At 37.2% G+C, this 20,945-nt stretch overlaps 1 protein-coding gene across 2 annotated transcripts in view; it reads left to right on the top strand.

Annotated features, from left to right (window-relative positions):
- The window catches only part of JAKMIP2 (janus kinase and microtubule interacting protein 2), a 162,346-nt gene that overhangs the window by 10,313 nt on the left and 131,088 nt on the right, over positions 1 to 20,945 (top strand). The window lies entirely within an intron of this gene.

The raw sequence follows: 20,945 nt of genomic DNA, 5'->3' as shown, positions 1-20,945 counted from the left end.
ATTAGTAAGCAAAGGCGTTCTTTCACAAGAATTAATGTGTTCAATACTTTATTTTACAAGTTACAAAGGGCTTTTGATACTTTAAATTTCACAAGCATATAGGTAGAGAAGATATTATATATTATGTTATATTATATTACATTATGTTGATTTATGTTATATCATTTATAATCAACTTCAGGATAAAGTTCAGATTGTCTACCTGTATCCAGCATCACCTAACCACTAAGTGAAAAGTATACAACTCAAATCGAGGTTTCTTTACTTCAGAATTTATTTTTTCTATGAGATGTGGCACCACACAACCAAATGATCCATCAGTAACGTGAATCAGAGCCAGAGAATTATGACATGATCTGACCTTCACTCTAAATCCTAACTCAGGCGCTAAGGGAATTTAGGTCACTTGGTTATCCTCACCAAGTCCTTCCTTTCACATATGATCGGTGGATGTGTATCTGTATATGGACACAACTAAATAAACCAAGAACCTTTGATGGGGGTTGTGGAGGGTGGGGGGATGAATAAATAGTTCCTACATGTGTATCATTACCATCATCACTAATACCACAAAAGCCTAATTGAAGTTCCTCAAAATAGAAAGCATTCATAGACTTCCAATTGTTATCCCTGGTCCCTGTCCAAAAGGAACTTCTGTTTTTACAAGGAGAAAGGGCCAAATTTAAATAGAATATTAACACATGTAACACTTAGATGGAATACATCAATAGCACCACTGTTTTCAGCAGAAGTCTTTGTTTTTGTGATGTGACCATGGTGGCTTCTAGCTAATTGGCCTCAACTATTAACATGTGTGTTGACATGGATGGTTTTGAATCAGTATTCAATCCTATCTTTCTTCTCTAAAGATAGATGTTTCATTTGATGAGCCAAATATAATAATCTTTACATTAATAAACAGAGATTATGAGGCACATTAATCTACTTTTTAGACCAAATTCAGGTTAAAAAACCTCTTTGAAATTTCTTTCAAAACACATTTGACATTAATGTTAGTTGTTGTTGCATTGTTGGTTTATGTTTTTTTCAGTACCCTTCCTAGATGCCAAACTGTGCCCTAAAGTTGTTGCATACATGCGCCAACACACTTTGAAGAAGGTAATAGTATCCCTATTTTATGCATAGCTCAACTAAGGTTTATTACCATACAACAATTTAATACTTACTGAAGATTATCTACTAACTGATAACAGATGGAACTAGATTCTGAACTCAAGTCTGCCTGACTCCAAAGTCATCTTAAGTAATGAGCGAAACCACTTCCCTCTTGTAGTGAAAACTTGATTGTGCTCCCCAAAATTAAAGTAAATAAAGAGAAAGGCAAGTATATTTTTAATGTTATTATTATTATTAAATATTAATGAAGACCCAATTCTTGCTAAGTAAAGGATAGAAACACTGTTAAAATTGACATTCAAGAACAAAGTCCACATAACCATAGTTTCCTCAGTGAAGAAAGGAAATAAGGAGCTGAATGAATCCCAGTCCTAAAATAAACCAGTTGGAGATTTTGTGTTTTAATAATTCTTAGGAGATTATTTGTGAGTTATGTACATTTGTACAATGTAATCTGGGATTCTCTTTTTAAAATAAACATTTAAATACGTATTAAACATATTTCAATAAAAGAAAATTACCTAGTTTTCCTTCCTACTTTTTTAAAGCAATAAAACCCCCAGAAAACATTTTATGCTGTGTTTTCCACAATTCTGTAAGCTATGAATATTTTCTTTTTTTCTAAAGAGATTCAGAGAGCAGTTTTACAGGAATTTCATTTCTGGAAAAAAATCATCAATTGTAAAATAAACTGAGCAGCATAAATCCCAAACTTGATGCTATGAAGAGCACAGTTTCTGTGCTCTTACAGTTTCCATGGTTCTAAATTCATGCAACTTTAAGATTCTTTTGTTTCAATTTTTTGCTTATAGTGGATAGCAGGAGTTTTGACAAGAGTAGGTTTGCGTGAGAAAAGGTTGAAACCTTGATTTGCCTTTCCCTGTATATATGATAAATTAATTGTGACCTATGCCAACTGTAGAATGTAATGAAGCTTTCTAAGCAGTATGTTGTAGAAAAAGGTTCAGTGACTTAGGAAAATATGTAAGATATGTCTTTTTTTTTTTTTTTTTTCCCCGATACGCGGGCCTCTCACTGTTGTGGCCTCTCCCATTGCGGAGCACAGGCTTCGACCGCGCAGGCTCAGCGGCCATGGTTCACGGGCCCAGCCTCTCCGCGGCATGTGGGATCCTCCCAGACCGGGGCACGAACCCGTATCCCCTGCATCGGCAGGCGGATTCTCAACCACTGCACCACCAGGGAAGCCCAGATATGTCTTTTAAGTTAGAAAAAAAGAGGTCAAAAATCAAAAGGTGGAGTTTATTCCCAATTTTGTGAAAAGGGAAAAAGTTACATGAATATATATATATATATATATATATATATATATATATATATATATATATATATATTTTTTTTTTTTTAAGTATAAATCAAAATATTAACAGGAATTAATTCTGGGTGGTAACTTTATGAGAAATTTCTTCATTGATTTTTTTATGATTTCCAAATTTACTAAAATAAAATTTACTTATTTATTTAGCAAATGTGAATATTTTTGAAAGAATGATTTGGTCATCAAAATTTCTAAGTCATCCACAAATCCAAATAGCTTAACTATCTGTATGACTCTGTAGGGCTTCTGGAAGATGGAAGTTTTGCTGTCTCTGGATCAGAGGTTCCAAATTGGTTTCCATAGACAACCACAGTGTCCCTGGTAAGCCATAGAGAGAAGAGAAAGGCTGGGAGGATAGGGTCCAGGCTCTCTAAGCACAGACACACACACACAGATACCCACTGGATGTCCTCCTAAAGTTTTGAGAAAAAAGATTCTTTCACAAAATGATTTGAAAACCCAATGATATATCTGATGTAATTGACATTCTGTGTGCCAAAATATTAATTTCTTTAAAAACTAAAATTTTTATTTTCACTTGGATATTCATCATCTTACTTTCATCAGCCTCTAGTGGTTTTAGTTCACAGTGTTTGTTAGAATCAGACAAAACTCCAAGCTTAACATCATGTGATTCAGTCATAATTCATTTCCATGGAAGACCTCAAACAAGGATTAAATGATGAGAGAGAAAAATGCACACAAATTCTTCAGAATTCTGACCTTTTTCCCTTTAAGAAGTAAGTGCAGTTATCTCCATCATGAAGGACCTGCTTACACTTTTGCTGCCCTCTCTGTAGTTTAGATGAAGTGAAATCTTTCTATTCTTGAGCCTAATAATAATGATGATGTTGTAATGATGATGATGCTAATGGCAGTTCATGCTTTGAGGGTGGGGTCTGGAGTTGCACAGCCCCAGGGAGCACTATGAATGACACTTCCCAGAGTTGTGCAGGGGAGCAGTACTGAATAAGTACCTGCTGCGTGCCCTGTGCAGTTCTGAACACTTTATAGACATAACACCTTTGTCGTAGGTACTGTTGTACCCCCTTCTTAGAACTTTAGTTGAGGAAACTAAGACAGAGAAATGTTCAACCAGCTAACAGATGATTTACTGAATGTTTCCTAAGTACTTGTCTTTATATTACTAGGTATATGGGATAAAGATCAGGGCCTTATTCTCAAAAGGCTTATAAGTAGTAAAGGAAACAGGTCTGTAAACAAGAGTTAACAGTAAAACCTGGCAAACATTGTAATGGTATGGCTTTCCCATTCAGCTACCAAAGGACATAGCCTCAAAAAAAAACCCCAAAAACAAAGAATACCTTAACATTTGCAATCAAGATATAGAGTCTTATTTTAGCTGAATTGTATCTGATCTTTACTGAAGAAATAAAAACAGGATGTGAACAACTTTTTAGTGACTATTTCCTGTTGACTTATGTTACACATTGTAATACTGTACATTAGGTCATACATTTTAACACTATCTGACCAAACCCATCTAATTGATGAGTTGTAAGATAATTCAGATATATTATTTCTTAGATGAATTACTAACCAAAGTTAGATTTTTCTCTTCATAACATCACCTGGTGAACCTGTTCAATTAAAAACTAGGGATACATTTAAACATTTTGAATTAGATCTTTAATATAGTCTTCAAACCAAATGCAAATGAGTATTCTTTGAATTTGTGGCCCTGATTTTAATGCAAAGGAAAATGATGTTTAAAAAGAATTCTAACACCTACGATGTGTTCTTCTAAGGTGTATGTGTGGAGGAGTAGAGAGTGGGGAGCATACAAAGATGAGTAAGACTCAATCCCAAAGGTATAGTAAGCAGTAAGCATTTAGGCACTAAAATTATGCCAAGAGACACAGAGGCCTTTATCAGAACATAAGAACATCTGCAAACTGGGTATCACACATGTGAAAATCTATACAAGAAAACTGAGAAACATCCATCAAGGCACATAAATGAAGAAATAGAGTAAATTCATGATGATTAAAGATTGAGTTTCCTCACCTGAAAGTGGGGGAGGGGCATTGTAACCTGCCTGGCCTTAGAGTTAAAAAGGAATGTTATAGTGATATGGAATCAAACCCTTTTTCAGAGAATAATGCAGACTATGAATTTTTAAAATAAAGCAAAACAGAAGAACATAAACATGAATCACTTTGCAGCATGAATAGTTTGCTGTGCTCTGAATTTTAATATATTTGAATGTTATCACTTGGGATGTATTAGAAAACAGAGTATAAGACTGGAGTAAGGAATGGCTGTTAAATCCTGAAGAGGAAATTATGAATGGCTTCCTACAGTTTATTTTTCCCTTTGACCCTTTCTTGGCATGTGAATGTAATGAGGCCACATGCACAGTAAGTATTGGAAAACGTGTTAGATACATTGATTCCAGTTACAGTCAAGGGACTCTTTCATGATTATTTTTTCTGTATTTAGTACATAAAAAGGTAACCCAGAAAGTAAGGGAAAACGTTAAGTCCAGAGGGGGAAAGGTAACTGAGTATTTAATGAGAGTATTGATTCTGATCCACCTGCCTTCATTTTGGTGTTTTTCCTTTTTGAGCTGTGATTATCAGTACTCCACCCTCTATATTAAGTAATCTATAAACCGTCTCTCTCTGTGTAGTCAAATGCCACTGAAGCAGAAACCTGTAAAAGCCTAGCAAATCTTTTAAACTCTTTATTTCCTTTTAAGTAAAAGGAAAGTCTTGGGCTAGTTTTCTACAAGAAGGACCCTTCCAGCTGTAAATATGTTTTTGACCCTGTGACTGTCCATCACATTTTCCATCAGTCCTGTGTCATAATATATGCTTCCCAAAGTAATAAAGCAATATTGGCTTTTTGTCATTTTTCTCTTTCACTGTGTATAAGTGTGTGTGTGTGTGTTTATGTCTGTGCGATGTTGTCATTCAGTTGGCAAAAAGGTCATTAAATCTAAGCCATACATCTAAAAAGGCATAGAATGTGGTATACTGCAGGGCTAATTAGTCAGTCCAATGAATGAAAGTATTGACTTTACTTTTTCTTGGCTTCAGCCCAGATCCTGCATCCTCCATAAGTGCTTACGTTCAAGCACAAGGTGAATGATTGACTGACAGAGGTATTATTAAGAGGTTTCCTAGTTTATTTAAGGGGCTGTATTAGATTATATTCAAAGACTGTTTCCACTCAACATTATGAACATGTGGAAGTAGACCCCCAAGCAGGAGCATTCTCTGTCCTACAAAATATTTGCTCTTGTGCATTCAGGAAGACACTTTCTAGATTTCCCATTGGGGAAGCCAGCTTGCCATATGTGTGATATTTTAATCCAAGTATGAATATAGCTGTGCTTGATAGAAAAACATCCAAGGAAAGGATACAGGATTGTCCTTTTCATTCTCTCCCATTTCTCAGGAAAGGTTTTACTGTTGTATATCAGGTCAGTAGAGTTTCTTGTAAAATCAGAGCATCCCTTCACTAGACAAGTATTCTTCCCACAGTTTTTGTCTTGAACCCAAGTTCACTGATCCTGGCTGTAATTTTTTTTTAGGGTGAGCCTGTATGACACAGTGTGAAAGCACAAAACTGGGATACAAAAGTCCTGGGTTTAATCTTTGTTCAGCCACCAACCAGCTGTATGACATGAGCAGGTGTCTTTTTTTTTTTTTAAACATCTTTATTGGAGTATAATTGCTTTACAATGTTGTGTTAGTTTCTGCTGTATAACAAAGTGAATCAGCTATACATATACATATGTTCCCATATCTCCTCCTTCTTGCATCTCCCTCCCACCCTCCCTATCCCACCCCTCTAGGTGGTCACAAAGCATGGAGCTGATCTCCCTGTGCTATGCAGCTGCTTCCCACTAGCTATTTTACATTTGGTAGTGTATATATGTCAGTGTCACTATCTCACTTCGTCCCAGCTTAACCTTCCCCCTCCCCAATCCTCAAGTCCATTCTCTATGTCTGTATCTTTATTCCTGTCTTGCCCCTAGGTTCTTCAGAACCATTTCTTTTTTTAGATTCCATATATATATGTTGGCATATGTTATTTGTTTTTCTCTTTCTGACTTACTTCCCTCTGTATAACAGACTCTAAGTCCATCCACCTCACTACAAATAACTCAATTTCATTTCTTTTTATGGCTGAGTAATATTCCATTGTGTATATGTGCCACATCTTCTTTATCCATTCATCTGTCGATGGACACTTAGTTTGCTTCCATGTCCTGGCTATTTTAAATAGTGCAGCAATGAACATTGTGATACATGTCTCTTTTTGAATTATGGTTTTCTCAGGGTCTATGCCCAGTAGTGGGATTGTTGGGTCATATGGTAGTTCTATTTTTAGTTTTTTAAGGGACCTCCATATTGTTCTCCATAGTGGCTGTATCAATTTACATTCCCACCAACAGTGAAAGAGGGTTCCCTTTTCTCCACACCCTCTCCAGTATTAATTGTTTGTAGATTTCTTTTCTTTTTTTTTTTTTTTTGCAGTATGCGGGCCTCTCACTGTTGTGGCCTCTCCCGTTGTGGAGCACAGGCTCCGGACGCGCAGGCTCAGCGGCCATGGCTCACGGGCCTAGCTGCTCCACGGCATATGGGATCTTCCCGGACGGGTGCACGAACCCATGTCCCCTGCATTGGCAGGCGGACTCTCAACCACTGCGCCACCAGGGAAGCCCTGTAGATTTCTTGATGATAGCCATTCTAACCAGTGTGAGGTGATACTTCATTGTGGTTTTGATTTGCATTTCTCTAACGATTAGTGATGTTGAGCATCCTTTCATGTGTTTGTTAGATATCTGTATATCTTCTTTGGAGAAAAGTCTATTTAGGTCTTCTACCCGTTTTTGGATTGGGTTGTTTGTTTTTTTGATATTGAGTTGCATGAGCTGCTTGTATGTTTTGGAGATTAATCCTTTGTCCATTATTTCATTTGCAACTATTTTTTCCCATTCTGAGGGTTGTCTTTTCATCTTGTTTATGGTTTCCTCTGCTGTGCAAAAGCTTTTAAGTTTAATTAGGTCCCATTTGTTTATTTTTGTTTTTATTTCCATTTCTTTGGGAGGTGTGTCAAAAAGGATCTTGCTGTGATTTATGTCATAGAATATTCTGCCTATGTTTCCCTCTAAGAGTTGTATAGTGTCTGGCCTTACATTTAGGTCTTTAATCCATTTTGAGTTTATTTTTGTGTATGGTGTTAGGGAGTGTTCTAATTTCATTCTTTTACATGTAGCTGTCCAGTTTTCCCAGCACCACTTACAGAAGATGCTGTCTTTCCTCCATTGTATATTCTTGCCTCCTTTATCAAAGACAAGGTGACCATATGTGTGTGGGTTTATCTCTGGGCTTTCTATCCTGTTCCATTGATCTATATTTCTGTTTTTGTGCCAATACCATACTGTCCTGATTATTGTAGATTTGTAGTATAGTCTGAAGTCAGGGAAGCTGATTCCTCCAGCTCTGTTTTTCTTTCTCAAAATTGCTTTGGCTCTTCAGGATCTTTTGTGTTTCTATACAGCTTGTAAATTTTTTTGTTCTAGTTCTGTGAAAAATGCCATTGGTAGTTGGATAGGGATTGCATTGAATCTGTAGATTGCATTGGGTAATATAGTCATTTTCACAGTGTTAATTCTTCCAATCCAAGAACATGGTGTATCTCTCCATCTGTTTGTATTGTCTTCGATTTCTTTCATCAGTATCTTATAGTTTTCTGCATACAGGTGTTTTGTCTCCTTAGGTAAGTTTAGTGCTAGGTATTTTATTCTTTTTGTTGGAATTGTAAATGGGAGTGTTTCCTTAATTCTCTTCCTGATCTTTCGTTGTTAGTGTATAGGAATGCAAGAGATTTCTGTGCATTAATTTTGTATCCTGCTACTTTACCAAATTCATTGATTAGCTCTAGGAGTTTTCTGGTAGCATCTTTAGGATTCTCTATGCATAGTATCATGTCATCTGCAAACAGTGACAGTTTTACTTCTTCTTTTCTGATTTGGATTCCTTTTACTTCTTTTTCTTCTCTGATTGCTGTAGCTAAAACTTCCAAAACTATGTTGAATAATAGTGGTGTGAGTGGACAACCTTGTCTTGTTCCTGATCTTAAAGGAATTGGTTTTAGTTTTTCACCACTGAGAACAATGTTGGCTGTGGGTTTGTCATATATGGCCTTTACTATGTTGAGGTAAGTTCCCTCTATGCCTACTTTCTGGAGGGTTTTTATCATAAATGGGTGTTGAATTTTGTTGAAAATTTTTTCTGCATCTATTGAGATTATCATATGGTTTTTATCTTTCAGTTTGTTAATATGGTATACCACATTGATTGATTTGTGTATATTGAAGAATCCTTGCATTCCTGGAATAAACCCCACTTGATCGTGATGTATGATCCTTTTAATGCACTGTTGGATTCTGTTTGCTAGTATTTCGTTGAGAATTTTTGCATCTATGTTCATCAGTGATATTGGCCCGTAGTTTTCTTTCTTTGTGACATCTTTGTCTGGTTTTGGTATCAGGGTGATGGTGGCCTTGTAGAATGAGTTTGGGAGTGTTCCTCCCTCTGCTATATTTTGGAAGAGTTTGAGAAGGATAAGTGTTAGCTCTTCTCTAAATGTTTGATAGAATTCGCCTGTGAAGCCATCTGTTCCTGGGCTTTTGTTTCTTGGAAGATTTTAAATCACAGTTTCAATTTCATTACTTGTGATTGGTCTGTTCATATTTTCTGTTTCTTCCTGGTTCAGTCTTGGACGGTAGTACTTTGCTAAGAATTTGTTCATTTCTTCCAGGTTGTCCATTTTATTGGCATATAGTTGCTTGTAGTAGTCTCTCATGATCCTTTGTATTTCTGCAGTGTCAGATTTTACTTCTCTTTTTTCATTTCTAATTCTGTTGATTTGAATCTTCTCCCTTTTTTTCTTCATGAGTCTGGCTAATGGTTTATCAATTTTGTTTATCTTCTCAAAGAACCAGCTTTTAGTTTTGTTGATCTTTGCTATTGTTTCCTTCATTTCTTTTTCATTTATTTCTGGTCTGATCTTTATTATTTCTTTCCTTCTGCTAACTTTGGGGTTTTTTGTTCTTCTTTCTCTAATTGCTTTAGGTGTGAGGTTAGGTTATTTATTTGAGATGTTTCTTGTTTCTTGAGGTAGGATTGTATTGCTATAAACTTCCCTCTTCGAACAGCTTTTGCTGCATCCCATAGGTTTGGGGTCATCGTGTTTTCATTGCCATTTGTTTCTAGGTATTTTTTGATTTCTTCTGTGATTTCTCCAGTGATCTCTTGGTTATTTAGTAGTGTATTGTTTAGCCTCCATGTGTTTGTATTTTTTACAGTTTTTTTCCTGTAATTGGTATCTAATCTCATAGTGTTGTGGTCAGAAAAGACACTTGATACGATTTCAATTTTCGTAAGTTTACTGAGGCTTTATATGATCTATCCTGGAGAATATTCCATGAGTACTTGAGAAGTTAGTGTATTCTGTTGTTTTTGGATGGAATGTCCCATAAATATCAATTAAGTCCACCTGGTGTAACGTGTCACTTAAAGCTTGTGTTTCCTTATTTATTTTCATTTTGCATGATCTGTCCGTAGGTGAAAGTGGGGTGTTAAAGTCCCCTACTATGATTATGTTACTGTCGATTTCCCCTTTTATGGCTGTTAGTATTTGCCTTATGTATCGAGGTGCTCCTGTGTTGGGTGCATAAATATTTACAATTGTTATATCTTCTTCTTGCGTTGATCCCTTGATCATTATGTAGTGTCTTTCTTTGTCTCTTGTAATAGTCTTTATTTTAAAGTCTACTTTGTCTGATATGTGTATTGCTACTCCAGCTTCGTTTTGATTTCCATTTGCATGGAATGTCTTTTTCCATCCCCTCACTTTCAGTCTGTATGTGTCCCTACGTGTGAAGTGGGCCTCCTGTAGACAGCATATATACATATCTTGTTTTTGTATCCATTCAGTGAGCCTGTGTCTTTTCGTTGGCACATTTAATCCATTTACATTTAAGGTAATTATTGATATGTATGTTCCTATTACCATTTTCTTAATTGTTTTGGGTTTGTTATTGTAGGTCTTTTCCTTCTCTTGTGTTTCCTGCCTAGAGAAGTTCCTTTAGCATTTGTTGTAAAGCTGGTTTGGTGGTGCTGAATTCTCTTAGCTTTTGCTTGTCTGTAAAGGTTTTAATTTCATCATCATGTCTGAATGAGATCCTTGCTGGGTAGAGTAATCTTGGTTGTAGGTTCTTCCCTTTCATCACTTTAAAAATGTCCTGCCACTCCCTTCTGGCTTGCAGAGTTTCTGCTGAAAGATCAGCTGCTAACCTTTGTGGATTCCCCTGTATGTTATTTGTTGTTTTTCCCTTGCTGTTTTTAATATTTTTTCTTTGTATTTAATTTTTGATAGTTTGATTAATATGAGTCGTGGCATGCTTCTCCTTGGATTTATCCTGTATGGGACTCTCTTGCTTCCTGGACTTGATTGACTGTTTGCTTTCCCATGTTAGGGAAGTTTTCGACTATAATTTCTTCAAATATTTTCTCAGTCCCTTTCTTTTCCTCTTCTTCTTCTGGGACCCCTATAATTCGTATGTTGGTGCATTTAATGTTGTCCCCGAGGTCTCTGAGACTGTCCTCAATTTTTTTCATTCTTTTTTCTTTATTCTGCTCTATGGCAGTTATTTCCTCTATTTTATCTTCCAGGTAACTTATGTGTTCTTCTGCCTCAGTTATTCTACTATTGATTCCTTCTAGAGTATTTTTAATTTCATTCATTGTGTTATTCATCATTGTTTGTTTGCTCTCCCGTTCTTCTAGGTCCTTATTAAACATTTCTTGTAGTTTCTGCATTCTATTTCTGAGATTTTGCATCATCTTTTCTATCATTACTCTGAATTCTTCTTCAGGTAGACTGCCTATTTCCTCTTCATTTGTTTGGTCTGGTGGGTTTTTACCTTGCTCCTTCATCTGCTGCATATTTCTCTGTTTTTTTCATTTTGTTTAACTTACTGTGTTTGTGGTCACCTTTTCACAGGCTGCAGGTTCGTAGTTCCTGTTATATTTGGTGTCTGCCCCCAGTGGGTGAGGTTGGTTCAGTGGCTCATATAGGGGACTGGTGCCTGTGTTCTGGTGGATGGGGCTGGATCTTGTCCTTCTGGTGGGCAGGGCCACGTCCCTATTCTTTGTCTCTGGTGTGTTTTGGCATGTCTGTGAACTTAGTATAACTTTAGGGAGCCTCTCTCCTAATGGATGGGGTTGTGTTCCTGTCTTGCTAGTTGTTTGGCATGGGGCATCCAGCTCTGTAGCTTGCTTGCCATTGGGTGGAGCTGGGTCTTAGTGTTGAGATGGAGATCTCTGGGGGAGCTGTCACTGCTTGATATTACATGGGTCCAGGAGGTTTCTGGTGGTCCAGTGTCCTGGACTCGGCTCTCCCACCTCAGAGGCTCTGGTCTGACACCTAGCCAGAGCACCAAGATCCTGCCAGCCACACAGCTCAGAATAACATGAAGGAAAAAATAAAAATGAACAGATACAACCCCAAACCAAATGCTAATAGCAATACTAAACAGACAAAGAAACATCACACAAAGAAACAAACACACACACACACTTATAAAAAAAAAAAGAAACAAATAGCTAAAAAAACAAACAACAAACAGAGAACCTTAGGACAGATGGTAAAAGCAAACATAAACAGACAAGATCACACAAAGAAACATACACATACACTCACAAAAAGAGAAAAAAGGAAAAAAAACATTAAAAAAATAAAAAATTTTAAAAAACAAAATAAAAAAATAAAAATAATAAAAATTTTTTAAATAAAAAATAATTTTTAAAAAAAGGATGAGAACAACCAAACCAATAAACAAATCCACCAATGATAACAAGCACTAAATCTAAACTAAGATAAATGTAAAAACACAATCCAATCAGATGCAGAAAGTAACCCCCAGTCTACATTTGCTCCCAAAGTCCACTGCCTCAATTTTGGGAACATTTGTTGTCTGATCCGGTATTCTTCAAATGCAGAGATTTTCAAGTTGATTGTGGGGATTTAATCTGCTGTTCCTGAGGCTGCATGGAGAAATTTCCCTTTCTCTTCTTTGTTCACACAGCTTCTGGGGTTCAGCTTTGGTTTTGGCCCCGCCTCTGCGTGTAGGCTGCGCTCAGGCATCTGTTCCCCTCCCAGACAGGAGGGGGTTAAAGCAGCAGCTGATTAGGGCTCTCTTACTCACTCAGGTTGGGGAGAGGGAGGGGTATGGTAGTCACAATTGGAATGTGGGGTGAGCCTGTGGTGGCAGAGACCAGAGTGACATTGAAGTAGCCTGAGGCATACCGTGTGTTTTCCTGGGGTAATTTGTCCCTGGATCATGGACCCTGGCAGTGGTGTGCTGCCCAGGCTCCCAGGGCGGTGTGGGTAGTGACCTGAGCTTGCACACAGGATTCTTGGTGGTAGCGATGGCGTCGTTAGCAGTTCATGCCCGTGTCTGGGGTCCAGGCTGATAGCCATGGCTCGCACCCGTCTCTGGAGCTCACTTAGGCAGTGCTCTGCCTTCTGTGGGCACACGGAGTGGGAACCCCCTCTCCTCACGAACCCCAAAACAATGGCCTCTTTTCTCTTCGGCAGCTCCAGACTTTTTCCCGGACTCCCTCCTGGTTAGCTGTGGCGCACTAGCCCCCTTCAGGCTGTGTTCACGCAGCCAACCCCAATCCTCTCCCTGGGATCTGACCTCTGAAGCCTGAGCCTCAGCTCCCAGCCCTTGCCCGCAGACAAGCCTCTCGGGCTGGTGAGTGCTGGTCTCCGTGCAGGAATCTCTCTGCTTTGCCCTCCGCACCCCTGTTGCTGCGTTCTCCTCCGTGGATCCGAAGCTCCCCCCTCTGCCACCCACAGTCTCTGCCCGCAAAGGGGCTTCCTAGTGTGTGGAAACTTTTCCTCCTTCCCAGCTCTCTCCCAGAGGTACAGGTCCTGTCCCTATTCTTTGTCTCTGTTTTTTCTTTTGCCCTACCCGGGTATGTGGGGAGTTTCTTGCCTTTTGGGAGGTCTGAGGTTTTCTGCCAGCGTTCAGTAGGTGCTCTGTAGGAATTGTTCCACATGTAGATGTATTTTTGATGTATTTGTGGGGAGGAAGCTGATCTCTACTTCTTACTTCTCCTCCACCTTGTAGGTCCTCTCCTGTCCATTCTTGATTTTTGGTTTTTTCAACTATAAAAAGAGAGAAGATACGCCTGTTTTTTTTTTTCTCTTTGCTCCTCTCAAAAGAAAAAAAACAAAGTGCTCAGAAGGGTGTTTTCACTCCTTCGCCTTCAGATGTATAGGCATATTTGCAAACTGATGGAGGAATTCTCTTTTGAAATCCAAAGTCATTTTATTTGCCTGTGGTACTGATTACACTTATTTATGGACCTTGCTTATTTCTCCCATTAGCCCACAATCTCCACAAGGGAAGTGCAGTTGGGAGAGAGAGGGAGAAAAGGAAGGAGAAACACAATCTAAGGAGTAAACTAGAATTTAAGAAAGGGTGATGGAATTGCAGATGGCTCAAAAATGCACATAAATTTAACCTTTTAATTTATATAACTGTAAAAATAAAACTGCACAAAATTGCCTTGACTGGTTGGAATATAGTGAAGATATACTGAAATAACATTGCAGAAGGCATGTGCTATAAACATTTTAAACAATATTACAGGTACAAAAAATTTAATGATATGGAAAGACAGACTATATTTAGTGAAAAGCCTAGATTTTAAAACTCTATGTCTATTGAAAATATGTTCACATATGCATAGGGAAAGAAAGACATGAAGGAAATTTAAAAATGTAAAAAGTGGGGAATTCCTTGGTGGTCCAGTAGTTAGGGCTCCGAGCTTCCATTGCCAGCGGGGGATGGGGGCGGAAGCTCGGGTTTGATCCCTGGTCTGAGAACTAGGATCCCACAAGCTGTGCAGTGTGGCAAATAAATAAATAAATAAATAGTAAAAAAAAAAAAAAAAATTAAGTTTTTTTAATGCAAAAAGTGTTAAGGTGGTAGAAATATAGGTGAATTTTATTTTTCATTTAAAAATTTTTGTTGATAAGGTTTCCTAGGTTTTTTCCAATGAACATATATTACTTGGTTAATAAGACAAGAAGCAAACCAAAAAGAACTTTTTTGTTTTTGTTTTGTGTTCTTTGGTTTTATGTTGCTGTTTTTTTCCCGAGTTTCCTAATATGAAAGCTCAGGTTATTTATTCAAGACCTTTCCCTTTTTTCAATTGAAGTATGGTTGATTTACAATATTGTGTTAGTTTCAGGTGTACAGCAAAGTGATTCAGATATAGATAACTAAAATATATATATATTAGATTGTTTTCCATTATAGGTTATTACAAGATATTGGATATAGTTCTGTGCTATACAGTAAATCCTTGTTGCTTATTTATTTTATGTATAGTAGTCTGTATCTGTTAATATGATACTCCTGGTTTATCCCTCCTCCCTCTCTTTCCCTTTTGGCAACCAAAAGTTTGTTTTCTATGTGTGTGAGTCTGTTTCTGTTTTGTATATAAATTCATTTGTGTTTTTTTTAGATTCCACATATAAGTGATATCTTATATTTGTCTTTCTCTGTCTGACTTACTTCACTAAGTATAATATTCTCTTGGTCCATCCATGATGCTGCAAATGGCAATATTTCATTCTTTTTTATGGCTGAGTAATATTCTATTGTTTGCGTGTGTGTGTGTGTTGTGTGTATACATATGCCACATCTTCTTAAGCAACCCATCTATCGATGGGCACTTGGGTTGTTTCCATGGCTTTTGTAAATAGTGCTGCTATGAACGTTGGGGTGCATGTATCTTTTTGAATTAGAATTCATCTTTTCCAGATATATATCCAGGAGTGGGATTGTTGGATCACATGTCAACTCTATTTTTAGTTTTTTAAGGAACCTCCATACTGTTTTCCATAGTGCTGCACCAATTTACATTCCCACCAACAGTGTAGGAGGGTTCCCTTTTCTCCACACCCTCTCCAGCATTTGTTATTTGTAGGCCTTTTGATGATAGCCATTCTGACTGGTGTGAGGTAATAATTTTTTTATAATTTTAATAATTAGTTTTAATATTAACATAATAGTTATTGCATTTTTAAAAAGATTTCTTTATTATTTATTTATTTTATTAATTTTTGGCTGTGCTGGGTCTTAGATACATGCAAGATCTTTGTTGAGGCACATGGGATCTTTTGTTGTGGCGTGCAGGCTCTTCATTGTGGTGCACGGGCTTCTCTCTAGTGGCATGTGGGTTTTTTTTCTCTTCTCTGGTTGTGGTGTGCAGGCTCCAGGATGCATGGGCTCTGTAGTTGTGACGCATGGGTTCCTGAGCACGTGGGCTCCAGCACACGTGGGCTCTGTAGTTTGTGGCACGCAGGCTCTCTAGTTGAGGCGCGCAAGCTCAGCAGTTGTGTTGCACGGGCTTAGTTGCCCCGAGGCATGTGGGATCTTAGTTCCCTGACCAGGGATCGAACCTGCATCTCTGCATTGTAAGGCCAATTCTTTACCACTGGACCACCAGGGAAGTCTTGGTAATAATTCATTGTGGTTTTGTTTTGCATTTCTCTAATAATTAGCGATGTTGAGTATCTTTTCATGAGCCTGTTGGCCATCTGTGTGTTCTTTGGGGAAATGTCTATTTAAGTCTGCTCATTTTTTGATTGGGTTGTTTGTTTTTTTAATATTGAGTTGTATGAGCTGTTTATATATTTTGGATATTAACCCCTTGTCAGTTGCATCATTTGCAAATATTTTCTCCCAATCCACAGGTTGTCTCTTCATTTTGTTTATGGTTTCCTTTGCTGTGCAAAGGATTTTAATTTTGATTAGGTCCCATTTGTTTATTTTTGCATTTATTTCTTTTGCCTTGGGAGACTGCTCTAAGGAAATATTGTTACAATTTATGTCAGAGAATGTTTTGCATGTGTTCTCTTCTAGGAGTTTTAGGGTGTCATGTCTTTTAAACCATTCTGAGTTTGTTTTTGTATATGGTGTGAGAGTGTATTCTAATTTCATTGATTTACATACAGCTTTCCAGCTTTCCCAACACCACTTGCTGAAGAGACTATCTTTTCTCCACTGTATATTCATATATTAATTGACCATAGGTGTATGGGTTTATTTCTGGGCTCTCTATTCTGTTCCATTGATCTATATGTCTGTTTTTGTGCCAGTCCCACACTGTTTTGATTACTGTAGCTTAATAGTATAGTCTGAAGTTTGCAAGGGTTATGCCTCTAGCTTTGTTCCTCCAAAAAAGACTTTTTATGTTGCCTCTAGCTGAATATTTTAGAAAGTTTCTGATGGATATTAGGGAAGGAAAAGCAGGCCTCATATTCTTTCACCATTAAGATAAATTGTTTCATTGTTCTCTTATTTGTTTTTTTAAAAAATATGAATTAAAATAATTATCAATCATAAGTATATGTAGGAAATGAAAGCCCTAGAATTTAGACAAGCCAAATGAAGACCAGCAGTGCTCTCCTGCCAGTTTAAAGCTGTTATGATATTAAAGAAAAAGCCATAAGATCAGGTCAAGCAAACCAGAGTGATTACATTATCATTGTCAATAGAAAAATGTGAGCCTTCTTGATGTTCTATCTACTAATAGTTTTGCAAATTAATATTGGGGTCATTTCTTTTTTGGAATATATGACCAATTGGTTTTTATTCACAGATATTTTTCTTAATTTACAAAATGATAAATCATTATTGTTATCTATTAGTATTTATTCAGCACATACTCATACTGTAATCCTTCTTAGTCATTCTAATTATATTTTGTTGTTTCTATCATGAGCATGAATTGCTTTTTCCATAGACTATAGGTCAGTTGAAGAGTTTCATTTGTCACTTTTGCTTAATTTTATTCAGTGTCTCTACCATTTTTTTGTGTCTGCTCGAGCATCCCTTACCTCACCCACCCCCTTTCAACATCCTCTTTCCACAGTTTGCTTCTGTTACTTATCCCAGACACCCAGTATGTAAGACCCAACAATTTGACGAATGTTTCACTGGCGGAGTAGTGCTGTGCACTCAGTTCTCCCTTTGTCTGAATTCCTATCATGCTTGTGATCACTGCCACATTGTTTAGTGCATAATTGTTCTCCTTGTTTCAAACGTTCTCATTTTGTCTCCACGTCTATATTGAAAGGCTCTTGAAGAATTTACAGTCCTTCTCCGTTTTCCAGAAGTGGAAGGAAGCCTCTGTTTTATGAGTGCATCCAGTATGCCATGTACTATGCTGGGTGTTTTGCTTATCTCATTTAAGCCTGTTAATTCTTTGTTAAATTGGTATTAATATCCTCATAAGTCATGGAAGAAGACTAAACTCAGAGAGGTTGCATGCTTGCCTGAGGCCACACAGCTGGTTAGTGTCCCAGCTGTCTGACTCTGCATCTCTAAATGTTTTCCATTCCACCATATTGTCTGACTGGTTGATAATACGTCGCTTTCACATTGTAGCTCATTTATCATTTTATTTAATTTTCTACTTTTGTATACTCTTGCTTTGTGTTTGACATAATTGAGGTAAAATGTCATGATAGAAACATTAAATGTAATCAATTCTTGCTTTTAAATGGCCTTCCCTGTTCATGCCTAGTTTTCTTCCTCTCTTGGTACCGTCCCCATGATTTCTTTTTCCACTCACCAAAACTACATTAAACCTCAAAGTGCCTAATTCATTAAAGTACTCCTCTATTCCATGAACAGTATTAAAGACATGAATACATGGATTGGCTCTCTCTGTTCCCTGCATGAAAGAAGCTACCTTCTCTTTATTTCAATTTGAGATTCCTCTCCCCCTCTAAATTATTCTCCCAATAGTGGAGGCAGCACACTTGAGACAAAAGGCAATGAAGAGGAAGCAGTGTCCTGAGCTTAATTCCCTGTAGTGCCTCTAGGATATGCAAAAGCCTGTAGTAACCTGACCTCTGCAGGAGACAGCAGAAGTGAATATTTACAGAGAGAATCCTGAGTAGGAAAAGGCTCCCTTTCAACTGTGTTAACTTATAGGAAGCTAGAGAAGACAGTCTCATAGCCTCCCCCAAATTAACCAGCACATGTGCCCACTCTTCTGTCCCACCATGTTTCTCTTTGTCAGAAAGTGCCTGGGTTTTATCTTCTTAATGCAGTGTGTAGAACTAGGAGGAGTAATTTAAAAACAGGCGACAAAGATACTAAAGGAAACTCTCTGAATGAGTCAATCCAGGCTCTTCTAACTCTTCTAACTCTTCCTCATGAAGTTCTCTCCAGAATTCAGGTGGGACTGAAAATGTTGTCGTCTGGGGCCACTCACCGCATATTGTAGACAGTCAAGAGACAATGGCCTGAGCTGAGATTTAGTTGAGGGTTAGAGAATATTACACATGTATATTGTCCTTTAAAATGGTTGTGTTTTCATTCTCATAGTCTACTGGCAGAAGTTCAAAGGAAAACACATTTCCAGAAAGCAACTTGGCAATTCATACCAAAAGCTTTAAAATGACATACTCTTTGACCTAGCAATTATGCTGTTAGGATTATATCCTAGGGAGATGATTGGATAAAAATCACTTTATCATTTATCATCAGTATGATTTATACTACCAAAAAATTGGAAACAACCTGTTATAGCCTGGATTGTGTTCTCCCCCAAAATTTATACATTGAAGCCCCAAGCCCCAATATGACTGTATTTGGAGATAGGGCCTTTAAAGAGGTAATTAAGGTTAAATGAAGTCATAAGGGAGGGAGCTTAATCCAGTATGACTGGTGTCCTTGTAAGAAGAAGAAGGTTACTCCAGGAATGTGCAGACACAGAGAAAAGGCCATGTAAGGACACGAGGGGAAGGCAGTTATCTGCAAGCCAGAAGAAAGGCCTCATCAGAAACCAACTTTGCTGGCGCCTTGATCTTGGGCTGTCAGCCTTCAGAACTATGAGAAAATAAAGTTGTGTTATTTTAGCCACCCAGCCTCTGGTGTTTAGTTATGGTACCCCTAGTAAACTAATACACAACCTAATCATCCGATAATAGAAGAAGATTACGTGAATTAGAGTACAATCCAACAATGGAATATAATGCAATCATAAAACTAATGATTTATACCTACTTATTGATATAGACAGTGCTCCCAGTATGGTTTTAGTTAGAAAAGGAGGTAACTGAAAAACACACGTAGTATGATCCCATTTATATAAAAATATGTTTGTATGTGTGTGCGTGCATGTGTGTGTGTGTACAATGTCTGGAATTATATGCAACAAACCCCTCACATCCTTTCCAGATATGGTTTTCTTCCTCTTTCCCTCTCACCCTCCTTGCCTTCCCCTTTTTCTTCTTTTGCTTGTCTGTAAAGCCTGTTTTCCAATGAGCATGAATTATTTTTAGAAATATAAATTCCTATATGTATTTCTCTATATATAATTTAGACATATATATTTTTATCCCATATTTTTAAAATGGCTTTTATATGGAATAAAACGTGTCCAGATTGTAAAATTCTTGAGCTCAGCAACTATTACTATCTTATAAACCAATGCATATAATATCATTAAATATTTAATTATCTTCTTCATCATTTGATTTAATCTGTTTTATTCCCTTAATCAAAAACTTCCCTTTTTATACCACTCGTCATATTTATTCAGCATTTTTGAGTGACAAAACATAAACTTTTTACTTCTTCTGTTTCTAAAACTTATATAGCGTTAAGTGCTGAGAACATACACTTGTAGAGAGAAAGATCCAGATTTGAATGCTGGTCCAGCCACTTAAACAGCATAATCTTGAGAAAGTTATTTAACCTTTCAAAGTCTCACTTTTCTTAGCTGTTAAGTATATAATAATATACTTTTCTTAAAAGTTTGTTGTTGAGATGCAATGAGATAACATATCCAAAGCACAACAGAGAGGTTCAGGGCAAGGATTCTGGCATCAGAATGCTGAGGTTTGAATCTCAGCTCCCTGACTTTTTAGCTGTGTGGTTCTGGACAAGTTAATAACCTCCGTGTACCTCAGACTCCTCATATCGGAATAATTGAGATTGTTTTGAATATCAAATATGTTGATATTTACTAAATTCTTATAACAGTATGGCACATAGTAAGACTATATGAGCATTTATTAACTCTATGAAGAATTAATATAGGGGTAGTATATAGTATTTACCATCAAAATCATCATCACATTATCAAAATATAATAGTCCAGGTGTTTTAATATATCAAAACAACTGTATATTTGTCAGCTCTTTTCTTGCTGTGTAACTTGTGAGAGCACCTTGATTTAGGAGCTTTTTTGAGAATTTGTTACTTTAAAAATTTCTATTTATTATAAAAACAGATATTAAAGGACACAAGGAGGAAGAAGATTCCCCTTAGTATCCTCACTTAACTCTTCAAACACTCCTCTTTCCCTCCAGCCTGGCTAATATGTATACA

The sequence above is a fragment of the Mesoplodon densirostris genome, chromosome 3, assembly GCF_025265405.1.
Source record: "Mesoplodon densirostris isolate mMesDen1 chromosome 3, mMesDen1 primary haplotype, whole genome shotgun sequence".
In the NCBI taxonomy this organism is placed as follows: Eukaryota; Metazoa; Chordata; class Mammalia; order Artiodactyla; family Ziphiidae; genus Mesoplodon; species Mesoplodon densirostris.
Note: the sequence above shows the minus strand (reverse complement) of the source record. Positions and strands in the feature narration are given on the sequence as shown.